The sequence below is a fragment of the Balaenoptera musculus genome, chromosome 4 (genome assembly GCF_009873245.2).
Source record: "Balaenoptera musculus isolate JJ_BM4_2016_0621 chromosome 4, mBalMus1.pri.v3, whole genome shotgun sequence".
NCBI lineage: Eukaryota > Metazoa > Chordata > Mammalia > Artiodactyla > Balaenopteridae > Balaenoptera > Balaenoptera musculus.
In genome coordinates this window covers 76,574,397-76,588,583 of record NC_045788.1, presented here as the reverse complement: position 1 = coordinate 76,588,583, position 14,187 = coordinate 76,574,397, and the positions used below count along the sequence as shown (strand labels likewise).

Here is a 14,187-nt window from a genome sequence, read left to right as displayed (position 1 = left end):
CGACCAAAGCCCGAGCCTCAGCTCCCAGCCCCCGCCCGCCCCGGCGGGTGAGCAGACAAGCCTCTCGGGCTGGTGAGTGCTGCTCGGCGCCAAGCCTCTGTGCGGGAATCTCTCCGTTTTTCCCTCTGCACCCCTGTTGCTGTGGGATCCGCGCTGATAGCCGTGGCTCGTGCCCGTCTCTGGAGTTCGTTAAGGCAGCGCTCTTAATCCCCTCTCCTTGTGCACCGCGAAACAAAGAGGCAAGAAAAAGTCTCTTGCCTCTTCAGCAGCTGCAGGCTTTTTCCTGGACTCCCTCCCGGCTAGCACCGAAGCCCGAGCCTCAGCTCCCAGCCCCGCCCGCCCCGGCGGCTGAGCAGACAAGCCTCTCGGGCTGGTGAGTGCTACTCAGCACCGATCCTCCGTGTGGGAATCTCTCCGCTTTGCCCTCCGCACCCCTGTGGCTGCGCTCTCCTCCGTGGCTCCGAAGCTTCCCCCCTCTGCCACCCGCAGTCTCTGCCCACGAAGGGGCTTCCTAGTGTGTGGAAACCTTTCCTCCTTCACGGCTCCCTCTCACTGGCGCAGGTCCCGTCCCTATTCTTTTGTCTCTGTTATTTCTTTTTTCTTTTGCCCTACCCTAGTACGTGGGGATTTTCTTGCCTTTTGGGAGGTCTGACGTCTTCTGCCAGCGTTCAGTAGGTGTTCTGTAGGAGCAGTTCCACGTGTAGATGTGTTTCTACTGTATCTGTGGGAAGGAAGGTGATCTCCGCATCTTACTCTTCTGCCATCTTGCCCCTCCCCCCATTCTTTTTTTAATCAGGAAAATGTCTAGTCTTTTTCCAGTTTCTAGCAAACTTAGTGTTTCTATTATTACTTTTTATAAATCAGAAGAATTTACATGAAGTGTTTGAAAATATACACATTAATTATAACTGTTGACATAATAAATTAAAAGCTATTAATTTTGTTCAACCCTTGTGTTATAAGTGCTACTACTGCTAGAACCTTCTAATGCAATCTTTCTGTAGTCCACTGATCTTGATATTACTGTTGCCATCTCTATAGAAGAAAAACTGGATCATTCCATTCTATCTAAAGATGTACTATTTTGGTATATGTACTTGCTTACATACATCCTCTTGGAGGCTCTCAGTGGTATGCTTTTATTATTTCTTTAAGGAAACTCAATATTTAATATTGTATTATATCTTCATTAATTGAATTAGCTATAATAGGGCAATAAATAAACTCATGACTAGATAATAGGAGTTTCAAAATCTTGAAGCTTATGCTGTAAACAAAATTATGGAAATACATTATGTACTTTATCTGAGAACTAGATGTCTAGCCATGCTAGCCACAATTCACATGTCATTTTTCACCGAATAGATGAATACTTTGAAAATGGCATTTTGAAAAATGTTAGCACTTTGGTGTTGAATTGGCTGAAACAGTGTAATTTGACTGTTGAACAGAAGATGCTTTGGGAGAGGTTCTTCATCGAATGCAAGTTACTAAGATGCCATGATGGTGATGTCGGAAACAGATAATGGGTGGTGAGAATAAGGGAAGGTGATTAGCTAGATAGAAGCCCCTTGAGGGTGATAGCCGACTACAAGCTGGCTTTAAGTGATAATTGAAGAAAGGAAATATATTTGGTTGTATTGAAAGGCATGTGACATGTATAGGTAAGAGAGTAATCCTCTTAATATATTTTTATGCATTTTGCCTTTGTTAAGATAATTATGTCCCATTTTAATAGCATGCAAAGAAATAAAAACATATGCTTGCCCAAAAATGGGGAGAAATGAGAAAATTCAGAAAAGGATGATCATGATTAAAGAAATGCACATTATTAAGGAAATTAGGGATTTTAAGCTTTAAAGAAAGAAGGCTAAGGAGTGAATTATTATTTTCAGTTTTATGAACTAAAAGTGATTACTCGTGTTCATGACTGATTAAGAAGCAGAAATAGAACATGGATTAAAAGACGAGAATGGATTTGTGAAATGCTCAGAGAAACGCTTCTTACTGAGGTCATGTAATGTTTATCCATGGAGATTTTCAAGAAGAGAAAAAAGTCTTCAAATAGAATTTGTGTTTCTTGAAGGTAGAGGGTTTGACCAGGTGATCAGTCAGTGTTGCATGATTTAATAGTACATTGCCTTCTGCAGAACCATATGTCATTCTTTGGGAGCTTAAAAGTTACTGATAAACCTATACTACTTAGGATATCTGATTTCCCAACCAATCTCTACTCTGGGCCCACTGTTTCAAAGAATTATTAGTTGTGCTTCATTTCTGCAAGATAATAACTGTGCCTTCCAGCCATAAGGGACTCTAAACATAACTGTCAGTCTTTGTAGGACTAAACTTTGCCACCAAAGGGGCTAAACAAGGGACACCCACAAAGTAATAACACGTGGAAAGAAAACCATCACCATTAATGAATATTGCAGCAAAATATGCCCCCTCCTCTTTTGGAACCCCAGTTTCATTACTGCATATTTTATTTTACTTTTTATTTTATTTTATTTATTTATTTATTTATTTAAATTTTATTTATTTATTTATTTATTTATGGCTGTGTTGGGTCTTCATTTCTGTGTGACGGCTTTCTCTAGTTGCGGCAAGTGGGGGCCACTCTTCATCGCGGTGCGCGGGCCTTCTCACTATCGCGGCCTCTCTTGTTGTGGAGCACAGGCTCCAGACGCGTAGGCTCAGCAATTGTGGCCCCCAGGCCTAGTCACTCCGCAGCATGTGGGATCCTCCCAGACCAGGGCTCGAACCCGTGTCCCCTGCATTGGCAGGCAGACTCTCAACCACTGCGCCACCAGGGAAGCCCTATTTATTTTTTTTTATGGCTGCGTCAGGTCTTAGTTGTGGCACGCGGGATCTTTCATTGCGGTATACAGACTCCTCTCCAATTGCGGCGTGCGGGTTTTCTCTTCTCTAGTTGAGGAATGCGAGCTCAGTAGTTGTGGCGCACGGGATTAGTTTATCCGCAGCATGTGGGATCCCAGTTTCCCAATCAGGGATCAAACCCGCGTCCCCTGCATTGGAAGGCAGACTCTTCACCACTGGACCATCAGGGAAGTCCTGTACTGTGTATTTTAATTAGTGATAGACCATGAAGGCCACAGTAATCATTTTTAGGAAGAAAATGTGAGTCTGAGAAGAAAGGCACAGCTCAATGATATAGAAATGTATATCAGTGTATGTGTATATACATACATATGTATTCTATATATTCAACATGCCCAAAACGTATGAAAAACTCTGTAGTTGGCAAACTTTTGAATGTTTACCGTTTGCCTTTATGTGTATGTCTTTATTTCCAAAAGGAGTATTTTCACTTGCAATATCAAGTTTAATTTAGTTTTTATAAATATTTTAAATAAATGTCTAATCTAATAATTCCCAGTTAACTTTCCTAACTTTTATCATGAAATAAAAATTCAGGGCTTCCCTGGTGGCGCAGTGGTTGGGAATCTGCCTGCCAATGCAGGGGACATGGGTTCGAGCCCTGGTCTGGGAAGATCCCACATGCTGTGGAGCAGCTGGGCCCGTGAGCCACAACTGCTGAGCCTGCGCGTCTGGGGCCTGTGCTCCGCAGCGGGAGGGGCCGCGATAGTGGGAGGCCTGCGTACCGCGATGAGGAGTGGCCCCCGCTTGCCACAACTAGAGAGAGCCCTCGCACAGAAACGAAGACCCAACACAGCCATAAATAAATAAATAAATAAATAAATTACCAGAAAGTAGCCTATCAATGATTAACATTTAAAAAAAAAAAAATTCAGTCAGTGTGCACAATAATAAAAATTTATCTAATAAAGTGTATTAATGTTATAAACCTACTATTTAGGGAAATTTCTTGATTCTAATCATTAAAATAATTTATGATAAAAATGTATTGTTATTTTATAATCCTTATTTCATATTTATAATGCTTCTTAATAAAACTGTAAAAAAATTTTCTATTGTTCTTACCCACTAAGAAGCACCTTTTAGATTTTTTTTTATTATCCTAGTTAAGCTCTTTACTTACATGTATCTAAATTTGTTATTGATCTACTTAAATGAACCTTAGTCATCATCTGATATAACTTACTCAATAAATGAGTCTCTTACATTACAATCCAGATGTATGTTCATATGACCACAACTTGAATGAAAACCTCCCTTGTTAATCAGCTCTGGGTCCTGGGAAATTCTTCCTCCTATCAAGCTATTACTTATTTGGAGCAGCACAACTCCCACAGAGCAAGTCGGCCACCTCCCTCTTCTGTTGACAGCCCTCAGAACATTTGAATATGTCAGTCATGTCTGGACTTAGCCATTAATCTAAACATCCCCCAATTTTCATAACGTTTCCTCATCAGACATAGATTCCACACCACTGACAAGCATAGTCACTGTCTTCTAAACCTACCATAGCTTGTCAGGCTCCTCCTTAAACAGTATTACTAGAATTTAGCACACTTTCCCTGCTGCACTTGGCACCTAATGCTAGGAGGCTGTGGCTTCTCATAGCTTTTTTTAGTTTCTTTTAAAGAGAATGAAGTATAATTATGTTAACACTGTGCATATAAATGGCTGCTGAGCCCATAGGTGTCCATCATATTCCTTTAGATTAGGAATGATTTGAGGATAGTGTCCTATTTACTGTTCCAGCGTAGCTGCTTTTGTATAAGAGGCACTTGATAAATGTTTTTTTATTTTTTTTAAATGGTTTTGAAGAAAGGCTTAAGCTAACTTCCCTATTATATACCTAAGCAATCATTTTTGGACCCATTTTACATTTATCATGATTAAATTTCATCTTTTTTGTCTGTAACCTTTTGGTGCTCTGTTTTTTATTCTGTCATCTGTCTTATGAGCAGTCACTTCCAGCTTCTGTGTAGAATACAGATTTGAGAAGCATTCCTTTTGTGTCAATACCACTGAATAAAAGAAATATTATAAAAGAAGAACTTTTTTTCAATCTGATACAGTGGCTTGGTGGAAAGCACGCTAGATTCTGTAGGCCTTAATTATACTATTGTTATTAGCACTGGTAATTTACATTGTTTCTATATAAGTCATTTTGACTTTCAGAATTTCAGGCACTTCATCTTACTTTACCTGCCTCAAAGAGTTGATACGATAGTTAAATACGATAATATTTTTAAAAGCAGTTTTAAAAATTGTTTAAAAAATTATATAAATCTAAGATTTGAAGTTGTGATTGTTTTTGATATCTTGAGAATCTCATTCAGTGCTGAGTGGAAATACATCTTCACTGAAATTTTGTGATTTGTTTTATAACTACTGATCACCTAAGGTTTGAGTGATTTGATTAATAAAAATGTATTCATACATAGTTTTACTTCCCTAAAGTTTAGTAATTTGGTTTGTCACTGGAAGCAGAGGTGGAGAGAAGAATTCTTTCAGGGTTATGATCCAAGTCATATTCTTGAAATACAGCCTTTGTTAGTATATTTTGTGGTACAGAGGACTTTGTTTTTTGCAATTCAAATTATGAGCCTATGAAATTTTATCAGCTTCTTTGAAAAAAGAAATCTGTGTCAGCATTGTGTTTGTTCTGCTAAATTACCTTGACTTTTTAATTGAAAGGCAGTTTATTTTAATTTTAGTATCAGTACTATAGAAAGTCATGGAAATATTTAATGATCATGTATTGAACCTTCTCTGATGAGCAGGAAATTATCTTGTCTGCCTGACTTTTAATAGATGACATTCACCCACTGGATCTGCCAAACCAGTGTGTAAAGATACTGTATCAGACTCTTAACTGAAAATTCAAATGAAAGTCAAATTCAGACTCATAATAATCAGCTTTTACTTTATGCATGTCCCACAACACTGGGGAAAATATTAAATCAATCCTGACATAGCTACCTTTCCCCCATTCTGATTATGAAGATCTTAATTTAACCCTTTCCTGTGTAAATTTTTTTTTGAATTTTATTTAATTTATTTTTTTATACAGCAGGTTCTTATTAGTCACCCATTTTATACACATCAGTGTGTACATGTCAATCCCAATCTCCCAATTCATCCCACCACCACCCCCACCCCCAGCCGCTTTCCTCCCTTGGTGCCCATACATTTCTTCTCTACATCTGTGTCTCTACTTCTGCCCTGCAAACCGGTTCATCTGTACCATTTTTCTAGGTTCCACATATATGCGTTAATATACGATATTTGGTTTTCTTTTTCTGGCTTATTTCACTCTGTATGACAGTCTCTAGATCCATCCACGTCTCCACAAATGACCCAATTTCGTCCCTTTTTATGGCTGACTAATATTCCATTGTATATATGTACCACATCTTCTTTATCCATTCATCTGTCGATGGGCATTTAGGTTGCTTCCATGACCTGGCTATTGTAACTAGTGCTGCAATGAACATTGGGGTGCATGTGTCTTTTTGAATTATGGTTTTCTTTGGGTATATACCCAGTAGTGGGATTACTGGAAAATATGGTAATTCTATTTTTAGTTTTTTAAGGAACCTCCATACTGTTCTCCATAGTGGCTGTATCAATTTACATTTCCACCACAGTGCAAGAGGGTTCCCTTTTCTCCACATTCTCTCCAGCATTTGTTGTTTGTAGATTCTCTGATGATGCCCATTTTAACTGGTGTGAGGTGATACCTCATTGTAGTTTTGATTTGCATTTCTCTAATAATTAGTGATGTTGAGCAGCTTTTCATGTGCTTCTTGGCCATCTGTATGTCTTCTTTGGAGAAATGTCTATTTAGGTCTTCTGCCCATTTTTGGATTGGGTTGTTTGTTTTTTTAATATTGAGCTGCATGAGCTGTTTATAAATTTTGGAGATTAATCCTTTGTCCGTTTATTCATTTGCAAATATTTTCTCCCATTCTGAGGGTTGTCTTTTCGTCTTTTTTATGGCTTCCTTTGCTATGCAAAAGCTTTTAAGTTTCATTAGGTCCCATTTGTTTATTTTTGTTTTTCTTTCCATTACTCTAGGAGGTGGGTCAAAAAAGATCTTGCTGTGATTTATGTCAAAGAGTGTTCTGCCTCTGTTTCCCTCTAAGAGTTTTATAGTTTCCGGTCTTAAATTTAGGTCTCTAATCCATTTTTAGTTTATTTTTGTGTATAGTGTTAGGGAGTGTTCTAATTTCGTTCTTTTGCTTGTAGCTGTCCAGTTTTCCCAGCACCACTTATTGAAGAGACTGTCTTTTCTCCACTGTATATCCTTGCCTCCTTTGTCATAGATTAGTTGACCATAGGTGTGTGGGTTTATCTCTGGGCTTTCTATCCTGTTCCATTGATCTATATTTCTGTTTTTGTGCCAGTACCATATTGTCTTGATTACTGTAGCTTTGTAGTATAGTCTGAAGTCAGGGAGTCTGATTCCTCCAGCTCCACTTTTTTCCCTCAAGACTGTTTAGGCTATTCGGGGTCTTTTGTGTCTCCATACAAATTTTAAGAGTTGTTGTTGTAGTTCTGTAAAAACTGGCATTGGTAATTTGATAGGGATTGCATTGAATCTGTAGATTGCTTTGGGTAGTATAGTCATTTTTACAATATTGATTCTTCCAATCCAAGAACATGGTATATATCTCCATCTGTTGGTATCATCTTTAATTTCTTTCATCAGTGTCTTATAGTTTTCTGCATACAGGTCTTTTGTCTCCCTAGGTAGGTTTATTCCTAGGTATTTTATTCTTTTTGTTGTAGTGGTAAATGGGAGTGTTTCCTTAATTTCTCTTTCAGATTTTTCATCATTAGTGTATAGGAATGCAAGAGAATTCTGTGCATTAATTTTGTATCCTGCAACTTTACCAAATTCATTGATTAGCTCTAGTAGTTTTCTGGTGGCATCTTTAGGATTCTCTGTGTATAGTATCATGTCATCTGCAAATAGTGACAGTTTGACTTCTTCTTTTCCAATTTGTATTTCTTTTTCTTCTCTGATTGCCATGGTTAGGACTTCCAAAACTATGTTGAATAATAGTGGTGAGAGTGGACATCCTTGTCTTGTTCCTGATCTTAGAGGAAATGCTTTCAGTTTTTCACCATTGAGAATGATGTTTGCTGTGGGCTTGTTGTATATGGCCTTTATTATGTTGAGGTAGGTTCCCTCTATGCCCACTTTCTGGAGAGTTTTTATGATAAAGGGGTGTTGAATTTTGTCAAAAGCTTTTTCTGCATCTATTGAGATTTTCATATGGTTTTTATTCTTCAATTTGTTAATATGGTGTATAACATTGATTGATTTGCATATATTGAAGAATCCTTGCATCCCTGGGATAAATCCCACTTGATCATGGTGTATGATCCTTTTAATGTGTTGTTGAATTCTGTTCGCTAGTATTTTGTTGAGGATTTTTGCATCTATATTCATCAGTGATATTGGTCTGTAGTTTTCTTTTTTTGTAGTATCTTTGTCTGGTTTTGGTATCAGGGTGATGGTGGCCTCATAGAATGAGTTTGGGAGTGTTCCTTCCTCTGCAATTTTTTGGAAGAGTTTGAGAAGGATGGTTGTTAGCTCTTCTCTAAATGTTTGATAGAATTCACCTGTGAAGCCATCTGGTCCTGGACTTTTGTTTGTTGGAAGATTTTTAATCACAGTTTCAATTTCATTACTTGTGATTGATCTGTTCATATTTTCTATTTCTTCCTGGTTCAGTCTTGGCAGGTTGTACCTTCTAAGAATTTGTCCATTTCTTCCAGGTTGTCCATTTTATTGGCATAGAGTTGCTTGTAGTAGTCTCAGGATGCTTTGTATTTCTGCAGTGTCTGTTGTAACTTCTCCTTTTTCATTTCAAATTTTACTGATTTTAGTCCTCTCCCTCTTTTTCTTGATGAGTCTTGCTAATGGTTTATCAATTTTGTTTATCTTCTCAAAGAACCAGCTTTTAGTTTTATTGATCTTTGCTATTGTTTTCTTTGTTTCTATTTCATTTATTTCTGCTCTGATCTTTATGATTTCTTTCCTTCTGCTAACTTTGGGTTTTGTTTGTTCTCCTTTCTCTAGTTCCTTTACATGTAAGGTTAGATTGTTTTTTTGAGAGTTTTCTTGTTTCTTGTTTCTTGAGTATAGCTATAAACTTCCCTCTTAGAACTGCTTTTGCTGCATCCCATAGGTTTTGGATCATCGTGTTTTCATTGTCATTTGTCTCTAGGTATTTTTTGATTTCCTCTTGATTTCTTCAGTGATCTCTTGGTTATTTAGTAACGTATTGTTTAGCCTCCATATGTTTGTGTTTTTTACGGTTTTTGCCCTGTAATTCATTTCTAATATCATAGCGTTGTGGTCAGAAAAGATGCTTGATATGATTTCAATTTTCTTATATTTACTGAGGCTTGATTTGTGACCCAAGATGTGATCTATCCTGGAGAATGTTCCATGCGCACTTGAGAAGAACGTGTAATCTGCTCTTTTTGGATGGAATGTCCTATAAATATCAATTAAATCTATGTGGTCTATTGTGTCATTTAAAGCTCATGTTTCCTTATCATGATCTGTCCATTGGTGTAAGTGAGGTGTTAAAGTCCCCCACTATTATTGTGTTACTGTCAACTTCCTCTTTTATAGCTGTTAACAGTTGTCTTATGTATTGAGGTGCTCCTATGTTGGGTGCATATATATTTATAATAATTATATCTTCTTGGATTGATCCCATGATCATTATGGAGTGTCCTTCCTTATCTTTTGTAACATTCTTTATTTTAAAGTCTATTTTATCTGATATGAGTATTGCTACTCCAGCTTTCTTTTGATTTCCTTTTGCGTGGAATATCTTTTTCCATCCCCACACTTTCAGTCTGTATGTGTCCCTAGGTCTGAAGTGGGTCTCTTGTAGACAGCATATATATGGGTCTTGTTTTTGTATCCATTCAGCAAGCCTGTGTCTTTTGGTTGGAGCATTTAATCCATTCATGTTTAAGGTAATTATTGATATGTTTGTTCCTATGACCATTTTCTTAATTGTTTTGGGTTTGTTTTAGTAGGTTCTTTTCTTCTCTTGTGTTTCCCATTTAGAGAAGTTCCTTTAGCATTTGTTGTAGAGCTGGTTTGGTGGTGCTGAATTCTCTTAGCTTTTGCTTGTGTGTAAAACTTTTGATTTCTCCATCGAATCTGAATGACATACTTGCCGGGTAGAGTAATCTTGGTTGTACGGTCTTCCCTTTCATCACTTTAAGTATATCATGCCACCCCCTTCTGGCTTTTAGAGTTTCTGCTGAGAAATCAGCTGTTAACCTTATGGGAGTTCCCTTGTATATTATTTGTCATTTTTCCCTTGCTGCTTTCAATAATTTTTCTTTGTCTTTAATTTTTCCCAGTTTGATTACTATGTGTCTCAGCATGTTTCTCCTTGGGTTTTTCCTGTATGGGACTCTCTGCGCTTCCTGGACTTGGGTGGCTATTTCCTTTCCCATGTTAGGGAAGTTTTCGGCTATAATCTCTTCAAATATTTTCTCTGGTCCTTTCTCTCTCTCTTCTCCTTCTGGGACCCCTATAATGCGAATGTTGTTGTGTTTAATGTTGTCCCAGAGGTCTCTTAGTCTGTCTTCATTCCTTTTCATTCTTTTTTCTTTATTCTGTTCCGCAGCAGTGAATTCCACCATTCTGTCTTCCAGGTCACTTTTCTGTTCTTCTGCCTCAGTTATTCTGTTGATTCCTTCGAGTGTAATTTTCATTTCAGTTATTGTATTGTTCATCTCTGTTTGTTTGTTCTTTAATTCTTCTAGGTCTTTGTTAAACATTTCTTGCATCTTCTCGATCTTTGCCTCCATTCTTTTTCAGAGGTCCTGGACATCTTCACTATCATTATTCTGAATTCTTTTTCTGGAAGGTTGCCTATCTCCACTTCATTTAGTTGTTTTTCTGGGGTTTTATCTTGTTCCTTCATCTGGTACATAGCCCTCTGCCTTTTCATCTTGTCTGTCTATCTGTGAATGTGGTTTTTGTTCCACAGGCTGCAGGATTGTAGTTCTTCTTGCTTCTGCTGTCTGCCGTCTGGTGTATGAGGCTATCTAAGAGGCTTGTGCAAGTTTCCTGATGGGAGGGACTATTGGTGGGTAGAGCTGGCTGTTGCTCTGGTGGGCAGAGCTCAGTAAAACTTTAATCCACTTGACTGCTGATGGGTGGGGCTGGGTTCCCTCCCTGTTGTTTGTTTGGCCTGAGGCGACCCGACACTGGAGCCTACCTGGGCTCTTTGGTGGGGCCAATGGAGGACTCTGGGAGGGCTCACGCCAAGGAGTACTTCCCAGAACTTCTGCTGCCAGTGTCCTTGTCCTCACAGTGAGACAGAGCCATTCCCTGCCTCGGCAGGAGACCCCCAACACTAGCAGGTAGGTCTGGTTCAGTCTCCCCTGGGGTCACTGCTCCTTCCCCTGGGTCCTGATGCACACACCACTTTGTGTGTGCCCTCCAAGAGTGGAGTCTCTGTTTCCCCCAGTCCTGTCGAAGTCCTGCAATCAAATCCCGCTAGCCTTCAAAGTCTGATTCTCCAGGAATTCCTTCTCCCGTTGCCGGACCCCCAGGTTTGGAAACCTGATGTGGGGCTCAGAACCTTCACTCCAGTGGGTGGACTTCTGTGGTATAAGTGTTCTCCAGTTTGTGAGTCACCCACCCAGCAGTTATGGGATTTGATTTTATTGTGATTGCGCCCCTCCTACTGTTTCATTGTGGCTTCTCCTTTGTCTTTGGATGTGGGGTATCTTTTTTGGTGAGTTCCAGTGTCTTCCTGTTGATGACTGTGCAGCAGTTAGTTGTGATTCTGGTGTTCTCACAAGAGGGAGTGAGAGCACGTTCTTCTACTCCACCATCTTGAACCAATCCCCTATGTGTAAATTATTTTGGTTCTTTAGTTTCTACAGTAACAAGTGATTTCAGCATATATATCCAGCCAGTGTAAAACAACCTTGTGGTCATCATTTTTATAGTAATATAAGAAACAAACACTGAGAATGAGAGAATTGAATGAAAATGCTTGGTTTTTTAATTTCTGGCCTCTGAAGTTATATCAGCAGTCTCAGCCCACTTATCCTACATATAATAGGAATTCTAATAAATGAGGTGGGAATATTTATGTCGAGGATCCTGGACCAAGGCTGGGTTATATGGCTTCTGGGTGTAGATATCTGGTGTGTGGGGCAGCTCACCCAATGATAACCATTTCTGAGTCAGGAAGCTAACAAACCTGCATGAAGTAGAGTTGGATTAGCTGCCAATTCATTAGTTTACAATGACATTTCTCTTTTTTTATTTTGTTAAATAGGTAAGATATGCACATAGTAAAAACTAAATTCAAAAAGTAGAAAAGGGTATACAATGAAAAATGTCTACCGTCCCATGGCCCCCAATTTCCCTCTCTAGAGGCAACCTTGAATGTCAGTTTCTTGAGTTTTCCCAGAGAATTCTATACATTTACAAACAGGTGTATATGTGTGTGTGTGTGTGTGTGTGTGTGTATCCCTTAACACACTTTTTTGTACCTTTTTCACTTATATATCTTTTGTTTTAAAATGTTTCTCTTTATTTTATTGGCATTAAAAACCTAGTGTGTTTTGTATTTTGGGATAAATGCTGGGCGTATAATGACTAATAAGTTCTTAAAATTAATAACCTTTATTAATAATTAATAATTAATTAATAATTTTAATTGGAGTATAGTTGATTTACATTGTGTTAATTTCTGCTGTACAGCAAAGTGATTCAGTTACACATATATATATTCTTTTTTTTAATCTTCTTTTCCATTATGGTTTATCATAGGATACTGAATATTGTTCTCTGTGCTATATTCAGTGTTTTATCATCTTAAACTTCTAGGCTCATCTGTTTTGGAGTCAGTAGTGGTCTCTGCTCTGATTACCATGACTGACCATAAATTAGTATAAAGTGTTTTGTAGATAGAATACTCTATAAAGCTACCAGTGATATTCCATCCCTAGATTTCCTAATGTACCACTAATGAGTCATGTGTAAGAAGTGTTGATTGATTTGCATGATCTATGTCCAGCAAATATACAGTGAGCATGAGGTGTGGGGTTTTGTTTTGTTTTTAAGAAACTCTTGAAAAGTGCTTCATGTTTTACATGTGTTTATATCCATCAGATGCTTCTCATTTAATCCTGTGACTAGCCTGGTCACTGCTTTAGCCAGCAATGCGTTCTTTATTCACCATCATCCTTTTGTTCTCTATTTCCATGTGTCTTCTAATCAAAGAAACTCAAAGTAATCACCAGCTATTTGTGGTACTAGAATGTGTTAAATATTTTGTAATCCTGAAAGGCTAGTGTAATTGGAGGAGGAAGTGTGAGTTGAGATTAATTAGAGAAATGCTATTAGAAAACAGTAGATACAGTTTTTGTTTTTACCTCTTCAACAATGTTAGGGATTGTTAATGATTGCAATTGGGTGTGGTAAATTCTGGTAATTTGATATGTTCTATGAATAATACATAACAGATTTAGGGTAATTCCCTCACTTTCTGCAGTTCCTGTACAGAAATTTTTTTACTTAACAAATATTTTTATTAAAAATACTTTCCTGGTAACTTTAAGGTTAGAATAATTGCTACTCATTATCATCAGTGGGCATGATATACTTATTAGTCTAAGGGGAGATGTTTTAGGTTTCTAAATAGGATATCATTTTTTCCTCATTGATTCTGTTTTCACCTTCAAATTAAAATTATTGAAGGTTTGTATGCAGACAGCATTAATAAAATTATTTGGAGTGGGGTGCATTTCTCTAAACATTCTTCTAAGAATAAGAATAGTGTCCTTATTCAAAGATTTCACTATAGATTGTGTTAATATGCTATTTATTGGCTAATCTGGGATCCTAGCCACTATTAATTATACATTTCTAGGTGAAATTTTTTTCTATGTTCCAAAAAAGTCATGTATTTTTTTAAAAAAACTCTTGACATGAAACTCATTCTAAAATTGAGGACTATTTGTATTTTAAGTGTTTCTCCAGGAATTACATAGCAGATAACTTTTATTTTATGCTTGAGGGCTGTTATTAACCAGTCTTAAAATATGTAATTTTTAGTTACACTTAATGTTTCTTACATTTTTTCCTTAGATTTTAACTTCTCTTTAAAATTATAGAATGAGTCTAGATTTTGTGTTAATTTGCTATATTTTACCTATCCCTCAATATACCAGGAGTGTGACTCAGGGGAAAGAATCTTTTAAATTATAATGGTAAAAATT

General features: G+C 37.6%; 1 protein-coding gene across 4 annotated transcripts in view; it reads left to right on the top strand.

Annotated features, from left to right (window-relative positions):
- SLC49A4 (solute carrier family 49 member 4) overlaps positions 1-14,187 on the top strand; it is a 114,555-nt gene that overhangs the window by 72,016 nt on the left and 28,352 nt on the right. The window lies entirely within an intron of this gene.